We start from the raw sequence: 18,768 nt of genomic DNA on the forward strand, positions 1-18,768 counted from the left end.
TCATTTGATATTATAAACATTGGGTTAACAACATTTAACAAGATCGTTAACCTAAAGGTTTCAAAACAACACTTACATGTAACGACTAACGATGACTTAACGACTCAGTTAAAATGTATATACATATAGTGTTTTAATATGTATTTATACACTTTTGAAAGACTTCAATACACTTATCAAAATACTTCTACTTAACAAAAATGCTTACAATTACATCCTCGTTCAGTTTCATCAACAATTCTACTCGTATGCACCCGTATTCGTACTCGTACAATACACAGCTTTTAGATGTATGTACTATTGGTATATACACTCCAATGATCAGCTCTTAGCAGCCCATGTGAGGCACCTAACACATGTGGGAACCATCATTTGGCAACTAGCATGAAATATCTCATAAAATTACAAAAATATGAGTAATCATTCATGACTTATTTACATGAAAACAAAATTACATATCCTTTATATCTAATCCATACACCAACGACCAAAAACACCTACAAACACTTTCATTCTTCAATTTTCTTCATCTAATTGATCTCTCTCAAGTTCTATCTTCAAGTTCTAAGTGTTCTTCATAAATTCCAAAAGTTCTAGTTTCATAAAATCAAGAATACTTTCAAGTTTGCTAGCTCACTTCCAATCTTGTAAGGTGATCATCCAACCTCAAGAAATCTTTGTTTCTTACAGTAGGTTATCATTCTAATACAAGGTAATAATCATATTCAAACTTTGGTTCAATTTCTATAACTATAACAATCTTATTTCAAGTGATGATCTTACTTGAACTTGTTTTCGTGTCATGATTCTGCTTCAAGAACTTCGAGCCATCCAAGGATCCATTGAAGCTAGATCCATTTTTCTCTTTTCCAGTAGGTTTATCCAAGGAAATTAAGGTAGTAATGATGTTCATAACATCATTCGATTCATACATATAAAGCTATCTTATTCGAAGGTTTAAACTTGTAATCACTAGAACATAGTTTAGTTAATTCTAAACTTGTTCGCAAAAAAAGTTAATCCTTCTAACTTGACTTTTAAAATCAACTAAACACATGTTCTATATCTATATGATATGCTAACTTAATGATTTAAAACCTGGAAACACGAAAAACACCGTAAAACCGAATTTACGCCGTCGTAGTAACACCGCGGGCTGTTTTGGGTTAGTTAATTAAAAACTATGATAAACTTTGATTTAAAAGTTGTTATTCTGAGAAAATGATTTTTATTATGAACATGAAACTATATCCAAAAATTATGGTTAAACTCAAAGTGGAAGTATGTTTTCTAAAATGGTCATCTAGACGTCGTTCTTTCGACTGAAATGACTACCTTTACAAAAACGACTTGTAACTTATTTTTCCGACTATAAACCTATACTTTTTCTGTTTAGATTCATAAAATAGAGTTCAATATGAAACCATAGCAATTTGATTCACTCAAAACGGATTTAAAATGAAGAAGTTATGGGTAAAACAAGATTGGATAATTTTTCTCATTTTAGCTACGTGAAAATTGGTAACAAATCTATTCCAACCATAACTTAATCAACTTGTATTGTATATTATGTAATCTTGAGATACCATAGACACGTATACAATGTTTCGACCTATCATGTCGACACATCTATATATATTTCGGAACAACCATAGACACTCTATATGTGAATGATGGAGTTAGCTATACAGGGTTGAGGTTGATTCCAAAATATATATATAGTTTGAGTTGTGATCAATACTGAGATACGTATACACTGGGTCGTAGATTGATTCAAGATAATATTTATCGATTTATTTCTGTACATCTAACTGTGGACAACTAGTTGTAGGTTACTAACGAGGACAGCTGACTTAATAAACTTAAAACATCAAAATATATTAAAAGTGTTGTAAATATATTTTGAACATACTTTGATATATATGTATATATTGTTATAGGTTCGTGAATCAACCAGTGGCCAAGTCTTACTTCCCGACGAAGTAAAAATCTGTGAAAGTGAGTTATAGTCCCACTTTTAAAATCTAATATTTTTGGGATGAGAATACATGCAGGTTTTATAAATGATTTACAAAATAGACACAAGTACGTGAAACTACATTCTATGGTTGAATTATCGAAATCGAATATGCCCCTTTTTATTAAGTCTGGTAATCTAAGAATTAGGGAACAGACACCCTAATTGACGCGAATCCTAAAGATAGATCTATTGGGCCTAACAAACCCCATCCAAAGTACCGGATGCTTTAGTACTTCGAAATTTATATCATATCCGAAGGGTGTCCCGGAATGATGGGGATATTCTTATATATGCATCTTGTTATTGTCGATTACCAGGTGTTCACCATATGAATGATTTTTATCTCTATGTATGGGATGTGTATTGAAATATGAAATCTTGTGGTCTATTGTTACGATTATATATATATAGGTTAAACCTATAACTCACCAACATTTTTGTTGACGTTTAAAGCATGTTTATTCTCAGGTGAATATTAAGAGCTTCCGCTGTTGCATACTAAAATAAGGACAAGATTTGGAGTCCATGTTTGTATGATATTGTGTAAAAACTGCATTCAAGAAACTGATTTCGATGTAACATATTTGTATTGTAAACCATTATGTAATGGTCGTGTGTAAACAGGATATTTTAGATTATCATTATTTGATAATCTACGTAAAGCTTTTTAAACCTTTATTTATGAAATAAAGGTTATGGTTTGTTTTAAAAATGAATGCAGTCTTTGAAAAACGTCTCATATAGAGGTCAAAACCTCGCAACGAAATCAATTAATATGGAACGTTTTTAATCAATAAGAACGGGACATTTCAAAGTTAGCCCATTTTAATGGACTTATTATCCATTCAGATGTAGGACAAAACCCATGAGGATATAAGCCAACATACTAGCATACTTTTGTACCAATTCCTACATCATGTTGCATGGGATCCCAACATGAAAGCACCACCTTTGTACCACCACACATGAAAAGCAAAATGGTCCCCCCATCCCCACCCCATATGACCGTCGGTCTAGGGGACACACCACCACTTTTAATTCAAGCTTCATCCTCATTTCACACTTCATTTCATTTTCTCTCAAAAACACACACACTTTCTCTCTAAGAACTTGTAAGTTTTACTTGAATTTCTCCTTCTTTTTCTTTCTTTAATTCGACATCATCATCATCATCATCATCTACAAAGATTCAAGTTTTGTAACTTGAATCTTCATATATCTTGTAAACTTCAAACTTTAATTGAAGAAGATGCAAGAACATGAAGGATTCAAGCTTTCTAGCTTTGAATCTTCATTACTTTGTTGGATCTAAGTTTTATAGCTTAAGATCTCTCTATTTTTGTTAAAAGATCAAAACTTATGTTTATGATCTTCATGAAACTTGAAGATCTAACTTTTTGCTTTAAAGATCTTCAAGAACATTAGAGATCCAAGCTTTCTAGCTTGAGGTTTGTACAAAAATTGTTAAGAGATCAAGTTATTTAACTTATGATCTTCTTTAATTTGTTTCACTTCAATTTTGTAAACTTGTGTTTTCATGAAACAAAGATACAAGCTTTCTAGCTTGAAATCTCATAAGTATTATTTAGGAATCCAAGCTTTCTAGCTTAGGGTTTTATTATTTTTTTTGATCTAAGTTATGTAACTTATGGTCATCTAACTTGTTTACACAAAAGCTCATAAGCTTACATTTATTTTACTTTGTAAGAATCTAAGTTTTATAACTTAAGATTTTGTAAAAAGTTGAAAGTCTAAGTTCTATAACTTAGGGTTTCATCTAGAACACAAGATCTAGACTTTCTAGTCTAAGGTCTTCAATGTTTAGCTAAGATCTAAGTTCTATAACTTAAGGTCTTGCTTGTTTGATTTGGATCAAAGATTGTAGCTTTGATTCTTGAATAGAACTTGTACTTGTGTTGAAACTAAGAACATGATGTAACCTTGGTTCATCATCCTTCTAAAACTCTTAAGTGTGTTGTATTCTTTCTTAGTCTTAACATTGTGTGTTGATGGTTAAAACTTGGTCAAAATGATGCTAAAACATCAAAGAGTTGCACACTTGAGGCTTATACGCATCAAGGACGAGAACCGTGATAAACATCAAACACCAAGAAACCCACCGAAGCACTTGAATCTATTTTTCAGGGTCTGATCCGACTCCTGGAGCTTCTAGAAAATTGATTTCCAGAAAGTTCGGGATGTGTAGATAACTTTTCATTTAAGACTCGCCTAAATCCGATGTACGGTTTAGGATTCATAGCCTTCCAAATTGATTTTCGGAATTTAAGACATCGAGTTAGGATCTGATTTTCGGACAGCAGTAAGAGGACTAACTGTCATACCCCGTCCAAAATCTTCCTGAACGAATACAATAACATCTGGTACCATCGCGATGAACGGACCTCTATATGCCATGAACGACTCCATGTAATATCTTTAAAATGAGCAAATGCACAGCGGAAGACTTTTTTCAAACCTGAGAATAAACATGCTTTAAAGTTTCAACCAAAAGGTTGGTGAGTTCATAAGTTTTTCATAAAACAATAAAATTCATCATTTTGATAGACCACAAGATTTAAATCCTGCATGGTACAAATGGGCCCGAATCCTATACCCACCTGTAATGTACACGCGATATCTTTTAAATACAGTACACATTTCTCGTGTAATAAATCCATTTTTCATAAATCATAGTAACCGTACACATATTCCATGCACAAAAATAACATACACATAACCTGCGTATAAAATCATTCTCTCGATACATAACATTCACTTTACTTTCATTGCTTGGCTTGGTAACCGACCTTAACATATAATGCGCATAATAATATCCCCAAAACAGAACATCTCGTCTGTATAATAATCATATAAACTTCGAAGTACTAAACACCACGCCTACTAGCCCTTCCGTCTAGTGAATATTCTGGGTGGGGGTGTTAAACCCGGTAGCTACCTTTAGGATTCGCGTGAATTAGGCGCGCACTAATTCTCAAAATTAGTGATGTCCCCTAATTCTTAGGTTACCAAGCAATAATAATCAGGGGAAAAATATTCATATCAATTGTGGCAATTATCACGTCCACATAATTCAATGGTGGCAATTATCACGTCCACATAATTCATTCGAAGAATGTTTTGCTTGTGTCTATCTCGTCAAACATTTATAAAATCATTTCATGTATTCGCAGTTCAAAATGTATTTCAAAAGTATTTAATAAAGCAGTTGTAAAAGTAGCGCATGTATTCTCAGTCCCAAAAATGTAAAGAGTAAAAGGGAATCAAATGAACTCACCTATTGTATTTTGTAGTAAAAATACATATGACGATATTGAACAATGCAGGGTTGGCCTCGGATTCACGAACCTATATCAAATGTATATATATTAACACATATAACGAACACCTAATGTTATTCAACCCAGTTTATATATATTAATTACATAATATGTTACTTATTTAAATTAGTATGTATTTATTATTTCAAATGTTATGTATCTCTATATATGTTATTTTTATTTTAAAATAGTAAATTAGACATACTTATGATATATGTAAAAATTACATTTTTTATTTTTATACAAGTAACTTTTGTTTGTTAAAATAATAATTATGATTATACTAAAGTAATGATAATAAAAATAATAATATTTATAATAATAATAATGATAATACTTTAATAATAATAGTGATGATATTTGTTAATATTGATAATAAACTTATTAATAAAATAATACTACTAGTAACAATAATAATAATAATAATAATAATAATAATAATAATAATAATAATAATAATAATAATAATAATAATAATAATAATAATAATAATAATAATAATAATAATAATAATAATAATAATAATAATAATAATAATAATAAGTTTTGGTAATGAAATCTACCTTCCAAAGCTTTTATAAAAAAAAATGCCCAAGCCCGGGTTTGTACCCCCGACCTCTCATATAACACAAACATCCTTAACCCTCTGATCTAACAAGTTTTTTTCTATTTCATTTCCATACTCATAATATATAACCCATATTAACCGTGTCTCTTTTTCTTCTCCTTAAATTTAAAACTAAACTTTATCATCATCATTCCTAACTTCTATTACCATCATCATTTCAGTCCATAGCCACACATGAATCGAAATTTGGCCTAATCATAAACAAATTCACAGTCCATCAAACTCTCGGCCTAAAAGCTAAGTCAAAGTCTCGATCCAATAAACTCCCGGCCCAAGGATAAGATTGGGTTTCAGCCCAATACTACAAACATGTTAACATCCCAACAATCAAGCAATCCCAAAACAATTATAGTCCAATTTGATTTTATACCTAGTAATGTCCCGTTCTTAAATGAAAATTGATTTATATTTTAGAGTTTGCGAACTTCTTTAAAAAAAAAAAATATCAACCCGATCTCCTTGCTTTACATACGCATGTTACCACTATTCTGTGTCTTGTACCCTTTCACTTTAATTTAAAAACTTATTCAAACAATCAAGTGGGTATTTCAATAATGGGATTGTAGGCCATCACCTTCCAACAACCAATAAATCCAAAGTGGCTCCTATTTAATTCGTTGAATTGAAATAGAAAAGGAAAAAAAAATAACGTAGTAGTAGTAGTAATCATACCCAACGAGAAGAAGAAGGAAGGAAAAAAATATAGCGGTTTACGGTTTGGTTTTCGAAGTTGCAGGTTGTAGGTGTGATTAAGTGGCTTAAGGAAACAAGAAAGGAAAAAAAAAATAAAGTGGTGAGGGTTAAGGGTGGTGGTGAATCGTGGTTTAAGGTAGTTTGGGGGTGGGTTAGTGGCTGTAAACAGAAATGTTATCAGCTGCAGAATCCTCGTACTATAGCAGCAATAACAGGAACAAATTGTAGTAGCACTCGATGATAGTTGCTAGTTGGTGGTGGAAATGGGTGTCGGGCAAGAAGTATTTAACAATAACAAATGTGTGTTTCATGGTAGTTCGTGGTGGTGGTGTTGTGGTTTTCGAATGGGTTTTGTTTTTGGCTTCGAGTTGTAGTTTATAGGTGATGATCGAATGGGAGTTTAATGATGAAGGTGACAGTTGTAGTTTGGATGAACGTAAGGATGGAGTGGTTGATAGGGTGGTGATGTATTATGATGGTGGCCGGGTGGTAGAAGGTTTTAGGTGGTGACCGTTCGAACAAAAACCGAAAACAGTTACAGATACATAAACTTTGATGGTGTTTTATGGCTTTGATTGTGATAAGGAAAAACACAAACAAAATGGTGAGTGGGGTGTTTGGTTTTGTCGAGGAAACAAAAGAAGAAAAAGAAACCAATAGAATGGTGATTGTTTCATGTGCATAAGAGTATATGTATATATAATATAGATGGTGGGTTAGTTGATTGAAGACACAGAACCCAAGTAAACACAAGTGGTGATGTTGTAGTAGAGATCATTTACATTGCATGTAGGTACATATATGTTAAATATATTAACATCAAATAACACATACAGTAATAATTAAATATTAAATATTAAATAAATCGTAAGGTGGAAAGGAAAGGTGGGATATGAATTTCAACATAAACAGTATTTAAAATAGTAGTTGCATAGTTCAGCCGCCGTGACTTTTAATTATATGTATGTACCGAATTAGAGCAGATATTTAATAATAATAATAATATAATAATAATTATAATATAATATAAATATACAAACATATAATTAATTTAGCCCTCGTCTACTATTTCATTCGTGGACTGGGTTTCGTACTCTGTTGTTAATCAGTGGCGGATAAAAGGTCTTAGAAAAATCCTAAACTTTTATTTTGGTCATTATGGTATAAAATTCGATCCTTAATTTGTTAAATAAAAATTACATCAACTGTCCCTCTCATTTCTGGGTAAAATATAGAAAGTGTTAAAATTTAATAACTAGATCCTAAATACATTTTTAGTAAGCCTAAAATTTATAGAACTCATTTTTGTATCACCGTTTATTTTAAAATTACATAAGTTTGAATTTAACTTACTTAATATCAATCGGAACATCAAATGAGTATTACAATCATTTAATATTTATTTTTAACATACTTTATTTATATATAGAGATATATTTTTAAATAATAATTATTATAATATCCTATTTTTATTTTACTTTACATAATAGATTTTAGTAACAACAACATACAATATTTAAAATTATGTTTCCAATTTATATATATATATATATATATATATATATATATATATATATATATATATATATATATATATATATATATACACACACACACACACACACACATATCAAGTTACAATTAATTGTTCGTGAATCGTCGAAACTGGTCGAATGTCAAATGATTTCATGAAACAGTTCAAAAATTTTGAGATTCAACTTAACAGACTTTGCTTATCATGTCGAAATCATATAAAGATTAAGTTTAAATTTGGTCAAAAATCTCCGGGTCATCACAGTACCTACCCGTTAAAGAAATTTCATCCCGAAATTTGAGTGTGGTTGTCATGGTTAACAATAAGAATGTCTTCATGACGAATATGAGTTGATAAAATAGAATTTTATTACCATAGAGTAATGTGGATAATATGATTCGATTACTCGAAGCGGGTGAGTGAAGTTATCACAAAAGAGTGAAATGAGAAAGACAAGTTTCATCATAACTTTTGACTAGTCAAGGTTGAATTCCGGAATTCAAGGGTTTTAAAGAAAAGCTTCGAAATCTAAAAGATTTGATTCTTCGGTGTATAAGGAAATTAAGATCTCTTTAATTAAATGCGGTGATCCGCCTCGATTACTCTGTCTAATATTTCTATTATAAATTTAACTCTTCCGTTCCATTATTCTTACCATTCCTTAGTTCATACATCCAAAAGATTGTGAAAATGCTTAATCCAGTTCTAATCCTTGTTATTTTCCAAATTATTATTTCTGTCATCCTTCTTTTCAATCTTCCACCAGAAAAATCTGTTTACTTCTACTATTACCTTGGAGTGATACTATTCTTAATTATACCGTGTCTTTATATTGCTATTCGTATTAATATCCACGGTTTGTAACCTCTGCGTTGTTGTTGGGTTTTATATCTTCCCTTATATTTCGATGTCCCTGCTTCTGTCTCCTATAATTATTGTCATCCACCATTAATGTGTAGTGACCCGAACTTTTCCATGTTTATATATAGTAATTGAGATTGATATTTACATGATTAAATGTTTCCAACATGTTAAGCAATCAAACTTGTTAAGACATGATTAATTGAAATATGTTTCATATAGACAATTGACCACCCAAGTTGACCGACGATTCACGAACGTTAAAACTTGTAAAAATGACATGACGATATATATATGGATATGCATATGGTTAACATGAGATTATGATAAGTAAGTATCTCCATAAGTATATTAACAATGAGTTATATACATATAAACAAGACTACTAACTTAAGAATTTCGAAACGAGACATATATGTAACGATTATCGTTGTAACGACATTTAAATGTATATATATATCATATTAAGATATATTAATATATCATAATATCATGATAATATAATAAATTAACATCTCATTTGATATAATAAACACTGGGTTAACAACATTAATTGAGATCGTTAACTTAAAGGTTTCAAAACAACACTTACATGTAACGACTAACGATGACTTAACGACTCAGTTAAAATATATATACATGTAGTGTATTTAGATGTATTAAAATACTTTTGGAAGACTTCAAGACATATATCAAAACACTCATACTTAATGAAAATGGTTACAGTTACTTTCCCATTCTTTTCTTTCATCAAGAATTCTAGTCGTATTCTTACCCGTATTATACACAGCTTCAAAACGTACTTACTATGGCTATATACCAATAGGAACTAGCATGGGATTCCACTCTTGATTATGTCATGTATGACTAATCAATTTTAACTTCTACCATGAGCTAGGCAACTAACTAGAACTCCTTTTAACCCCACTCACCACTCACCAATTACCACTCATCATTCACTCCATTTCACTTCCAATTCTCTTTCTAATTCTCTCTCAACACACACACACTATTATGAACGTATTTTTCCAGTAGTTAATCATCATCTTCATCAAAAATCACTTCAAGAATCAAGCTATAATCATCATAGGAAGAACACTTCAAGAACACTTCAAAAATCCCTTCAAGTTTACTAATTTACTTCCAAGCTTTCTAATCCATTGCAAGTAATCATCTAAGATCAAGAAACCTTTGTTATATACAGTAGGTTATCTTTCTTATTCAAGGTAACATTCATATTCAAACTTTGATTCAATTTCTATAACTATAAACTATCTTAATTCGAGTAAAAATCTTACTTGAACTTGTTTTTGTGTCATGATCCTACTTCAAGAACTTTCAAGCCATCCAAGATCCTTTGAAGCTAGATCATTTCTTGTCACTTCCAGTAGATTTACCTACTAAACTTGAGGTAGTAATGATGTTCATAACATCATTCGATTCATATATATAAAACTATCTTATTCGAAGTTTTAAACTCGTAATCACTAGAACATAGTTTAGTAATTCTAAACTTGTTCGCAAACAAAAGTTAATCCTTCTAACTTGAATTTTAAAATTAACTACACACATGTTCTATATCTATATGATATGCTAACTTAATGATTTGAAACCTGGAAACACGATAAACACCGTAAAACCGGATTTACGCCGTCGTAGTAACACCGCGGGCTGTTTTGGGTTAGTTAATTAAAAACTATGATAAACTTTGATTTAAAAGTTATTATTCTGAGAAAATGATTTTTATTATGAACATGAAACTATATCCAAAAATTATGGTTAAACTCAAAGTGGAAGTATGTTTTCTAAAATGGTCATCTAGACGTCGTTCTTTCGACTGAAATGACTACCTTTACAAAAATGACTTGTAACTTATTTTTCCGACTATAAACCTATACTTTTCTATTTAGATTCATAAAATAGAGTTCAATATGAAACCATAGCAATTTGATTCACTCAAAACGGATTTAAAATGAAGAAGTTATGGGTAAAACAAGATTGGATAATTTTTCTCATTTTAGCTACGTGAAAATTGGTAACAAATCTATTCCAACCATAACTTAATCAATTTGTATTGTATATTATGTAATCTTGAGATACCATAGACACGTATACAATGTTTCGACCTATCATGTCGACACATCTATATATATTTCGGAACAACCATAGACACTCTATATGTGAATGTTGGAGTTAGCTATACAGGGTTGAGGTTGATTAAAAAATATATATAGTTTGAGTTGTGATCAATACTGAGATACGTATACATTGGATCGTGGATTGATTCAAGATAATATTTATCGATTTATTTCTGTACATCTAACTGTGGACAACTAGTTGTAGGTTAATAACGAGGACAGCTGACTTAATAAACTTAAAACATCAAAATATATTAAAAGTGTTGTAAATATATTTTTAAACATACTTTGATATATATGTATATATTGTTATAGATTCGTGAATCAACCAGTGGCCAAGTCTTACTTCCCGACGAAGTAAAAATCTGTGAAAGTGAGTTATAGTCCCACTTTTAAAATCTAATATTTTTGGGATGAGAATACATGCAGGTTTTATAAATGATTTACAAAATAGACACAAGTACGTGAAACTACATTCTATGGTTGAATTATCGAAATCGAATATGCCCCTTTTTATTAAGTCTGGTAATCTAAGAATTAGGGAACAGACACCTTAATTGACGCGAATCCTAAAGATAGATCTATTGGGCCTAACAAACCCCATCCAAAGTACCGGATGCTTTAGTACTTCGAAATTTATATCATATCCGAAGGGTGTCCCGGAATGATGGGGATATTCTTATATATGCATCTTGTTAATGTCGGTTACCAGGTGTTCACCATATGAATGATTTTTATCTCTATGTATGGGATGTGTATTGAAATATGAAATCTTGTGGTCTATTGTTACGATTTGATATATATAGGTTAAACCTATAACTCACCAACATTTTTGTTGACGTTTAAAGCATGTTTATTCTCAGGTGAATATTAAGAGCTTCCGCTGTTGCATACTAAAATAAGGACAAGATTTGGAGTCCATGTTTGTATGATATTGTGTAAAAACTGCATTCAAGAAACTGATTTCGATGTAACATATTTGTATTGTAAACCATTATGTAATGGTCGTGTGTAAACAGGATATTTTAGATTATCATTATTTGATAATCTACGTAAAGCTTTTTAAACCATTATTTATGAAATAAAGGTTATGGTTTGTTTTAAAAATGAATGCAGTCTTTGAAAAACGTCTCATATAGAGGTCAAAACCTCACAACGAAATCAATTAATATGGAACGTTTTTTAATCAATAAGAACGGGAAATTTCAGTTGGTATCCGAGCGTTGGTCTTAGAGAACCAGAATTTTGCATTAGTGTGTCTTATCGAGTTTGTTAGGATGCATTAGTGAGTCTAGACTTCGACCGTGTTTACTTGAAAAATGATTGCTTAACAAATTTTGTTGGAAACTATATATTTTTAACATGTGAATATTATGTGATATATTAATGTCTTAACGCGTTTGATATTATGTGATAGATGTCTACCTCTAGAACAAGTCCCATTGACTCACCTAATAATAATGAAGAGTCAAATGTAAATTGGAATGATTCGTGGACTGATTCACAAGTTCCCGAAGAGGAACCGGAAGAAGAATCGGAATCGGAAGAAGAATCGGAACCGGATGAAGAAATAGAACCGGTGGGGGAAATAATAAAACGGTTAAGTAAAAGAAAATCCTCAACCAATCGACCAAGGTTAATTATGGTCAATGGTGTTTCCGCTAAGGAAGCAAAATATTGGGAGGATTACCAATTCTCCGATGAATCGGATTCCGACGAGAATTCCGATGATGTTATAGAAATTACCTCAACTGAATTTAAAAAGGCAAAAGAAAATAATAAGGGAAAGAGCATAAAAATAGAGAAATCTAATTCCAACCCCGATGAACTTTATATGTATCGTCAACCCCCGAAGTTCTTAAGTTGTAACAATGACCCGGGAACCTCTAAACCACCAGGTTTTTCTAAATCAATGTGGAAAACGATGGCTCGTATTAGGGGAACATCATATAACCCTAGAAACTTGGCAAAACGAACCAAAACCGAAGAAGAAGAAACAAGCGAGTCGGAATAAGATAGTTGTATTCGTGTGGTGTAATATATGTAATATAGTGTGCTTATGCTTTATGATATATGTAAAAATTGCTTGTATTAATAAGTATTTTTTTTTATGAATCTAACTCTTGTTTATTTTACAGTATAAAAACACAAAATGGATAGACAACCCAATATTTTAAGAGACCTACCCGGAGACATGATTGATGAAATCTTGTCTAGAGTCGGTCAGAATTCTTCGGCACAACTATTTAAGGCGAGATCAGTTTGTAAGACATTCGAAGAACGTTCCAAGAATGCCTTGGTTTATAAAAGGCTTTCGTTCGAAAGATGGGGGATATCACATTGGGAAATCCATAAGTTACGATGTGTTTACTTTGACGCATATATTGCGGGGAACCCAAATGCTATTTTACGCAATGGGTTAAGAAATTATTTTGACTCAATATATCCGAATATTGGACTTCGTGATTTAGAAAAAGCGGCTAACATGCAACATAAAGAAGCATGTTATGCTTACGGATTAGTAATGTTCGCTTCTCACCAAAGTGAGAACAAGAACATCGGCCTACAACTATTAAACAAAACGTTCCCACAAGTGACGGAGTCGGTAATTGGGGTAAGAAATGAGGTTTTTAGATTGTTACGGGACTGTTGGACATTACGTAACCCTCGTCCCTTTGACGACGTTACAACACGCTGTCGTATCAACGGCCATAACGGTTATGTTCCACAAGACCAAGGATGGGAAGTAGTCCTAGTAAAACCAGAATGCATGACTTGTTTCTGGACGTATGAATTACGTGTCTTTATTGCCTTTGCTGAACGACTTGTGTACTAGCTAGAATTATCTTCAAAACTATCTTGTATCAAAGTTATTGTGTGCTATATTTCATGCTTTATGTAAAATAAGCGGTATTGTAAGTTTGTAAAATATTGTATAAAAGTTTGAACGCGAAATATTATTATAATCAGTTTTTCATATAGAATTGTAGTAGTTGAATTGTATATTAGCTACTAAGTATGAACTTAACGGGTAGGTACTACCCGAATTTAAACTTATAAAACGCTAATATGAAGAAAAAGCTTTTATAAATGAGTTCATATTATGCTACGAAATACTATTAACTCCTCTTAATATTCTGTATGATTAACCTGTTCCATTTGACTATTTTGAAGGAAATGGCACCGACTACTCGACACACCGTGAATACGAATGAAGATGAATTCCGTACTTTTCTAGCTTCAAACATAGCCGCAGTACAGGCTGCGCTACATACCAACAATAACCTTGGATCTGGCAGTACAGGAAATCGTGTAGGATGCACCTACAAAGAATTCACTGCCTGCAAACCTTTGGAATTTGATGGAACCGAAGGACCGATCGGATTGAAACGGTGGACCGAGAAGGTCGAATAGGTGTTTGCCATAAGTAAGTGTACTGAAGAGGGCAAAGTGAAGTACGCTACGCATACCTTCACAGGTTCTGCGTTAACATGGTGGAATACCTATCTAGAGCAAGTGGGACAAGATGATGCGTACGCACTACCGTGGTCAGCATTCAAGAACTTGATGAACGAGAAGTACCGTCCCAGAACCGAGGTCAATAAGCTCAAGACAGAACTTAGAGGGTTACGAACCCAAGGATTTGATATTACCACGTACGAAAGACGATTCACAGAATTGTGCCTATTGTGTCCGGGAGCATTCGAAGATGAGGAAGAGAAGATCGACGCGTTTGTGAAAGGATTACCGGAAAGAATCCAAGAAGATATAAGTTCACACGAGCCCGCCTCCATACAACAGGCATGTAGAATGGCTCACAAACTAGTGAACCAGATTGAAGAAAGAATTAAAGAACAGACTGCTGAAGAGGCCAATGTGAAGCAAGTCAAAAGAAAGTGGGAGGAAAACGGTGATAAGAATCACCAATACAACAACAGCAGCAATTACAACAATAATCGCAACAATTATCCCAACAATCGCAACATCAATCGCAACTACAACAAACGGCCCAACAACAACAACAACAACAACAACAGCAACTACAACAATCATCCCAACAACAATAATAACCGCAACAACAACAACAATTAGAAGCAGCTATGCTAAAGGTGTGAAAAGTATCACTCGGGGTTCTACACCAAATTTTGCAACAAGTGTAAAAGAAATGGTCATAGCGCGGCGAAGTGTGAGGTCTACGGACCAGGGGTTAATAGAACGAAAGGAACAAATGGTGTCAGAACGAGTAATGGCGGAGCAAGTAGTGTCGGAGCAAGTTATGCCAATGTAGTTTGTTATAAATGTGGAAAACCGGGCCACATTATTAGAAATTGCCCGAACCAGGAGAACACGAATGGACAAGACCGCGGAAGAGTTTTCAATATTAATGCGGCAGAGGCACAGAAGACCCGGAGCTTGTTACGGGTACGTTTCTTATTGACAATAAATCTGCTTACGTTTTATTTAATTCGGGTGCGGATAGAAGCTATATGAGTAGAGATTTTTGTGCTAAATTAAGTTGTCCATTGACGCCTTTGGATAGTAAATTTTACTCGAATTAGCAAATGGTAAATTAATTTCAGCAGATAATATATGTCGGAATCGAGAAATTAAACTGGTTAGCGAAATATTTAAGATTGATTTGATACCAGTAGAGTTAGGGAGTTTTGATGTGATAATCGGTATGGACTGGTTGAAAGAAGTGAAAGCAGAGATCGTTTGTTACAAAAATGTAATTCGCATTATACGAGAAAAAGGAAAACCCTTAATGGTGTACGGAGAAAAGGGCAACACGAAGCTACATCTTATTAGTAATTTGAAGGCACAAAAACTAATAAGAAAAGGTTGCTATGCTGTTCTAGCACACGTCGAGAAAGTACAAACTGAAGAAAAGAGCATCAATGATGTTCCCATTGCAAAAGAATTTCCTGATGTATTTCCGAAAGAATTACCGGGATTACCCCCACATCGATCCGTTGAATTTCAAATAGATCTTGTACCAGGAGCTGCACCAATAGCTCGTGCTCCTTACAGACTTGCACCCAGCGAGATGAAAGAACTGCAAAGCCAATTACAAGAACTTTTAGAGCGTGGTTTCATTCGACCAAGCACATCACCGTGGGGAGCTCCTGTTTTGTTTGTCAAGAAGAAAGATGGTACATTCAGGTTGTGTATCGACTACCGAGAGTTGAACAAACTTACCATCAAGAACCGCTACCCACTACCGAGAATCGACGACTTATTTGATCAACTACAAGGCTCGTCTATTTATTCAAAGATTGACTTACGTTCTGGGTATCATCAAATGCGGGTGAAAGAAGATGATATTCCAAAGACTGCTTTCAGAACACGTTACGGTCATTACGAGTTTATGGTCATGTCGTTTGATTTAACTAATGCACCAGCTGTGTTCATGGACCTTATGAACCGAGTGTGTGGACCATACCTTGACAAGTTTGTAATTGTTTTCATTGATGACATACTTATTTACTCAAAGAATGACCAAGAACACGGTGAACATTTGAGAAAGGTGTTAGAAGTATTGAGGAAGGAAGAATTGTACGCTAAGTTTTCAAAGTGCGCATTTTGGTTGGAAGAAGTTCAATTCCTCGGTCACATAGTGAACAAAGAAGGTATTAAGGTGGATCCGGCAAAGATAGAAACTGTTGAAAATTGGGAAACCCCGAAAACTCCGAAACACATACGCCAGTTTTTAGGACTAGCTGGTTACTACAGAAGGTACATCCAAGACTTTTCCAGAATAGCAAAACCCTTGACTGCATTAACGCGTAAAGGGAAGAAATTTGAATGGAATGATGAACAAGAGAAAGCGTTTCAGTTATTGAAGAAAAAGCTAACTACGGCACCTATATTGTCATTGCCTGAAGGGAATGATGATTTTGTGATTTATTGTGACGCATCAAAGCAAGGTCTCGGTTGTGTATTAATGCAACGAACGAAGGTGATTGCTTATGCGTCTAGACAATTGAAGATTCACGAACAAAATTATACGACGCATGATTTGGAATTAGGCGCGGTTGTTTTTGCATTAAAGACTTGGAGGCACTACTTATATGGGGTCAAAAGTATTATATATACCGACCACAAAAGTCTTCAACACATATTTAATTAGAAACAACTGAATATGAGGCAGCGTAGGTGGATTGAATTATTGAATGATTACGACTTTGAGATTCGTTACCACCCGGGGAAGGCAAATGTGGTAGCCGATGCCTTGAGCAGGAAGGATAGAGAACCCATTCGAGTAAAATCTATGAATATAATGATTCATAATAACCTTACTACTCAAATAAAGGAGGCGCAACAAGGAGTTTTAAAAGAGGGAAATTTAAAGGATGAAATACCCAAAGGATCAGAGAAGCATCTTAATATTCGGGAAGACGGAACCCGGTATAGGGCTGAAAGGATTTGGGTACCAAAATTTGGAAATATGAGAGAAATGGTACTTAGAGAAGCTCATAAAACCAGATACTCAATACATCTTGGAACGGGGAAGATGTACAAGGATCTCAAGAAACATTTTTGGTGGCCGGGTATGAAAGCCGATGTTGCTAAATACGTAGGAGAATGTTTGACATGTTCTAAGGTCAAAGCTGAGCATCAGAAACCATCAGGTCTACTTCAACAACCCGAAATCCCAGAATGGAAATGGGAAAACATTACCATGGATTTCATCACTAAATTGCCAAGGACTGCAAGTGGTTTTGATACTATTTGGGTAATAGTTGATCGTCTCACCAAATCAGCACATTTCCTGCCAATAAGAGAAGATGACAAGATGGAGAAGTTAGCACGACTGTATTTGAAGGAAGTCGTCTCCAGACATGGAATACTAATCTCTATTATCTCTGATAGGGATGGCAGATTTATTTCAAGATTCTGGCAGACATTACAGCAAGCATTAGGAACTCGTCTAGACATGAGTACTGCCTATCATCCACAAACTGATGGGCAGAGCGAAAGGACGATACAAACGATTGAAGACATGCTACGAGCATGTGTTATTGATTTCAGAAACAGTTGGGATCGACATCTACCATTAGCAGAATTTTCCTACAACAACAGCTACCATTCAAGCATTGAGATGGCGCCGTTTGAAGCACTTTATGGAAGAAAGTGCAGGTCTCCGATTTGTTGGAGTGAAGTAGGGGATAGACAGATTACGGGTCCGGAGATTATACAAGAAACTACCGAGAAGATCATCCAAATTCAACAACGGTTGAAAACCGCCCAAAGTCGACAAAAGAGCTACGCTGACATTAAAAGAAAAGATATAGAATTTGAAATTGGAGAGATGGTCATGCTTAAAGTTGCACCTTGGAAAGGCGTTGTTCGATTTGGTAAACGAGGGAAATTAAATCCAAGGTATATTGGAGCATTCAAGATTATTGATCGTGTCGGACCAGTAGCTTACCGACTTGAGTTACCTCAACAACTCGCGGCTGTACATAACACTTTCCACGTCTCGAATTTGAAGAAATGTTTTGCTAAAGAATATCTCACTATTCCGTTAGATGAAATCCAAATCAACGAAAAAC

The sequence above is a fragment of the Rutidosis leptorrhynchoides genome, chromosome 10 (genome assembly GCF_046630445.1).
Source record: "Rutidosis leptorrhynchoides isolate AG116_Rl617_1_P2 chromosome 10, CSIRO_AGI_Rlap_v1, whole genome shotgun sequence".
Taxonomy (NCBI): Eukaryota; Viridiplantae; Streptophyta; class Magnoliopsida; order Asterales; family Asteraceae; genus Rutidosis; species Rutidosis leptorrhynchoides.